The following is a 5,624-nucleotide window of genomic DNA, read 5'->3' as shown; positions in this document are numbered from 1 at the left end:
CCGGACTACTTGTATTCATTGGTGTCTGGCCATTTTTTCTGAAAAAATACATTTTTTTTTAAAAACACACAAGCTTTTAAAGGTAAAATACATATCTGCATTAAGACAAGCATACGAAATGTGTGTTGTAAACAAGTCAACTAAAGATGATTTTTTGTTTGATATTTGAGCAGATAAAGGCATTTGTCAACTTTATAAGTCTATTGGACTGCATAACCAAATTGTAATGTCATTATGTCATTATTGGCCCCCCATACTCCTGTAGTGCATGCCATTATTAGGAAGTGTAGCTTTGTTGGGGTGGATATGCCTTGTTGGAGGGAATGTGTCACTGTAGGGGTAGCTGTAGTGAGGGCTGTGGGCCTCTTCCCACAGCCCGGCTCATGGCTGCCTAGCTAGCTTATGCCCCAAAATAATGACACACAAACTGTATTCTTTTAAACACTGCTTGGCCCATTTCTATTCATGTGTGTAGCACCCCAAGGAGCGCTTACCGGGAAGATATTAGCCTACGTCCATCCTGGGTCGGAGCTTTATCGCGTCTGCCGGGGAGAGGGGAGCATGGCGTCTGCTCCAGGAGCAGAGCTGTAGAGTCTGAGCTCAATTCCTCTTCCTCCCAGCATTCTATTCTGTTTACTCCACCTATCTAAATTCTGCCCTATCAGATGGGCCAAGGCAGTTTCTTTATTAGCCAATGACCTTTCTCCATCATTTCCCCTTTTTCTGTTTAAACAAAAAGGAAAGGCTCTAACATAGCAAAATTACATATAGCAAAACAGTTATCAAGTAAGAATTACAGTTACAATATTTACATCTATTTTATCTTTATCATAACTAAAGAAAACTATAACTATCTATCTATTCTTCAACTCTATCAAAGACTCCATAAGGATATAATATTACCTAAGTAAACAAGAAATAAGAAAATTCTAGAAATGACAGAGACATCTTGCTGCCTGGACAGTCACCCAAAGTTCCTTTGTACCGTTGGGGCATCCATCTTCAGCCTACAGGCCCATAGTTTTCAGCAGACATTTCCATGAATCAGGAAAATTCCAAAGACAGTTCAGTCACTTTCTGCTGTGTCCTGCAGAATGTCTCGTAGACTCTTTCATGAACCAGGAACCCCAAAAGACTATCTCACCTTTAGGCAAGTTCAGCAGTCCTCTTTCTGCGGGTTCTCTGTGTCCAGTTTATGCAACAGTCCAGGCAAGAGCAGTTTCTTGCCCAAATGGCTATCAAACTCCTTAAGGAGCCTCTTCGATGCCCGTCTTCTTTCTTCTTGAAGTAGATTGGTGCTGCCAGGAGCAGAGTGTCTCATTGTCATGAAAAACCCTAAGTTATTAAAGCACTTAAAATGCCATATTTTATGATCTTTGAAAGATATGATGAATGTCTATCTAAAATATATCTTTGCACATCTAGAAAATCTAACATGACTACAAACTTGACTATTATAAATAACTATTCATTAACAACTTATATACATAACATTTTTACATGAGCTACACAAGCACAATACCTTAATCAATATCAGAAATACATATACATATAATAAAATTGACCTTAAATTAATATCAGTAAACCAAGATTCATATCAATGTAAATTATTCACATCTATATCTCCCCCTTTAAATGTAAAAGAACATTTATAAACAATATATGGGAACATGGGCGCAGTGTTTTCTCTCCAAACTGCTTCCTGCTGAATGGGGGCGCTGTTATTCGGGTCTTTTATGGGATAACCTGTCTGCTAGGTTCATCTCAGTTGGCAGTTGAGCAAAGTAATTTTTTGAAGGTGTTCACAGCAACCCTTCAGGAGGACGTGGTCTATCATACCATATTGGGATCGAAGAAGCAATCCAAAGAGTCTCATCCTCTGTGAAAACAAAAGAAGAAACTCTTTTCCAAAGTATCATATCCTTAGATCCAAATTCTGAAGTCAAGGTATTTTGAAAATATCTATCTTGGATTAGTTCAGCAGCATTTATAAACAAATATCTTTTAGCATCTGTTGCTCCTTCCTCAGCATTCAAACAATTCAAAGAGAGCATAATAGCATACAGTATCAAGATTCTCTGTGTAATTTCCATCTTTGTGCAGCTTTATTTTAACTCTATTTTGTTTACTTTTACTTTTGTTTTATATTCTCTGTATATATTTGTCCTGGAATAACTCTATAGACCAGACTGTCCTTGAACTCTCAGAGATCCTTCTGTCTCTGCCTTCCAGGCATTGGGATTAAAGGCGTGTGCTACCACACCTTGAAGTCACAGAGGTAAATTTCCCTCTTGCCTCCCAAGTGTTGGGATTAAAGGTGTGTACTACCACACCCAACTACTCTCTTTCTTCCTTATTTTACTTTTAAGAACTTTAATTTTCAGCCTGTATATATTTTTAAACACACTGTAAATCATTTAAAGTTTTCTTTGTCTTTGAATCTCTCTTTACTGTATCTCTCTCTTTTTCTGACCACACGAGCCTTTAAATTACTGAGCAATATGGGTAGGATTAAAGCCGTGGCTTTGCCAGCTAAATCCAGGCCATTCCTTAGCTTTCCAGCCTCATGGCGGAGGTACCGGCTGTAGCCATGTTTACCACCACAACTCTGTGGCGTTTCAAGGTCCTTGCCAGCAAACAAGCTGCAATACTATATCCACAGACAACACTCAAGTCCTCTCTCTGTAGTTGGCCCTCCTGCCTCAAACAGTCAGAGTTTGCCCTGGCAGGATGGACCAGAATGCCAGAGTTTTAAACAGCACAACTTTTTTCCTGCTACGTCTGAAAACAAACAAGTATGCAGTCAGCTTTTATCAATACCTTTTAAGTGTTTCATGGCAGGACCTCTTAATGAGCTGCAGGGTTCTGCAGCTGAAGCTGAGTCAGGAAGCCTCTCTTAGATGAGAGCGCTTGCTTGCCTCTAGCAAGCAGAGCAGACCCGAGAAATTGCTGCTACCAAGAAAACACGCTTTACTCTATTCTTTCCCAAGCTTTCTCAGGCTTTCTGTGGATGCAGTTATCCACGTGGGCGCCATCTGTAGTGAGGGCTGTGGGCCTCTTCCCACAGCCTGGCTCATGGCTGCCTAGCTAGCTTATGCCCCAAAATAATGACACACAAACTGTATTCTTTTAAACACTGCTTGGCCCATTTCTATTCATGTGTGTAGCACCCCAAGGAGCGCTTACCGGGAAGATATTAGCCTACGTCCATCCTGGGTCGGAGCTTTATCGCGTCTGCCGGGGAGAGGGGAGCATGGCGTCTGCTCCAGGAGCAGAGCTGTAGAGTCTGAGCTCAATTCCTCTTCCTCCCAGCATTCTATTCTGTTTACTCCACCTATCTAAATTCTGCCCTATCAGATGGGCCAAGGCAGTTTCTTTATTAGCCAATGACCTTTCTCCATCAGGTAGCCTTTGAGGTTTCTTGTGCTCAGGACACTGCTGAATGTCTGTTGACTTCCTGTTGCCTGCAAGATGCAGCACTCTCAACTCCAGTACCACATCTGCCTACATACCACCATGCTCCATCATAAAGATAATGGATGCACTTCTGAAATTATAAGAAAGTCATCTCAATTGAATGTTTTCTTTATAAGAGTTAGTGTAGCCATAATGTCTCTTCACAGCAATGAAAACCCAAACTAAGACAACAGCATAAATAGTATTTTGCACTGGTGAGAGAGATAGGAAAAATGTGTGTGGACTGCAAGGCTGTACCTCATGGGGATTTTCACGACTGTGAATTTTTTTCAAAATTTGGAATGCTACTGCAATATGCAAAAACTCTGTTACTTTAACATTCATAGGATTTCTATCTAGTATGACTTCTTTCATGCCTATAAAGATTACACTTGTCTGCAAAAACTTTACTACATTGATTACATTTATAGGGTTTCTCTCCCCTATGACTTCTTTCATGACGGTAAAGATTGTACTTCTGTACAAAGGCTTTACCACATTGAATACATTCAAAGGGTTTCTCACCAGTATGCCTTCTTTTATGCATGTAAAGAGCACTATTACATGCAAAGGCTTTACCACATTGATTACATTCATAGGGTTTCTCTCCAGTATGAATTCTTTCATGACTGTGAAGATTGTTCTTCTGTGCAAAGGCTTTTCCACACTGATTACATTCATAGGGTTTCTCTCCTCTATGACTTCTTTCATGATTGTAAAGATTATTCTTTTGTGCAAAAACTTTACCACATTGATTACATTCATGGGGTTTCTCTCCAGTATGACTTCTTTCATGCCTGTGAAGATGACTTTTATGTGCAAATGCTTTACCACACTTATTACAGCCATAGGGTTTCTCTCCAGTATGAGTTCTTTCATGACTGAGAAGATGACTTTTATGAGCAAAGGATTTACCACATTGATTACATCCATGGGGTTTCTCTCCGGGATGATTTTTTGTATGTATTTGAAGATAAGGAGGCAATGCAAAGTCTTTTCCACAGTAATGATATCCACACCTTTTCTCTCTAACGTGAGTTCTATGTACTTGATGAAGACTATGACATTCATAGGTTTTATCACTGTTATATTCACAGGGATTTTTTTCCAAATGAGTTCTTTCATGTACATCTAAAGAGGAATCAGACATAAAGGCTTTACATTCATAGAGATCCTCTTCATTATTGGTTGTTCTGTGTGTTTGGAGATATTTGTAACAGCTGAAGTCTTTAGTAGATGGCTCACATTTATTATTTCCTCTTCCCATATGAGTTTTTAAATGCCTTTGAAGAGAACTGGAAGGACTCACAGTTTTACCACACTGATTGCATTCATAGCATTTTCCTGTCATGTGAGTCACATGACCTGTGCAAAGTGATCCAGTATAGACAGACACATTTTCATATTCCTTGTACTCAGAAGGTTTTTCTTCAATACGAGTTTGTTGATATATTCCCACTGAAGTTGGAATACCAATTACTTGTAAGCTTATTTCACAGTCACCATGTCTTTTAATAGAGGGAACTATTACACATCTTTTATTTGTTCTGAGAGAGACAGGAGTACCATGTTTCTTTCCACATCCCATATGCTCACATGGCTTCCATCCACAGTGACAGATGATATATCTATTAACAAGAGAATAACCAAGAATTTTACATTGCATTCACATAGTCTAATGTTTTGTGTCTCATACAGATGTAGTATAGGGATTCAGGTTTCTACACCACAATAAATTTCTTGTCTCTCATCAACTGCTCCTTTTACTAAACTATGGTAAGTCACTCTATGACTTATGAGGAACACTAGCTTTAATATGGAAGATTTGCTTATGAAAGGTCTTGGACATTCACTAATCCACCTATTGATGTGAATAACTTTTATGATAATTGAATGGTATGCAAGGAAGTAGATACAAAGATCTACAACATGCCTTTCATATGCCTATGATTAAAACTGACACCTTTTAGGACATTGATTTCTTGTCTTATTCTTAATAGAAGGCTTTGCAAACAATGATCAGCTACTTAACACTGGAGTACAGGATGTTGTGAGAATTTAATAATTGTCACAAAGCTGTGCTTGTTTACACTGCTGCTTTTCATTAAAACTTCATGGTATATTAACATCTCTCTAGAGGTATATATGTATCAGCTTGAACATGAAGA

This window comes from Chionomys nivalis, chromosome 6 (genome assembly GCF_950005125.1).
Source record: "Chionomys nivalis chromosome 6, mChiNiv1.1, whole genome shotgun sequence".
Lineage (NCBI taxonomy): Eukaryota > Metazoa > Chordata > Mammalia > Rodentia > Cricetidae > Chionomys > Chionomys nivalis.
The sequence above is the reverse complement of the archived record's forward strand: the minus strand, read 5'-3'. Positions refer to the sequence as shown.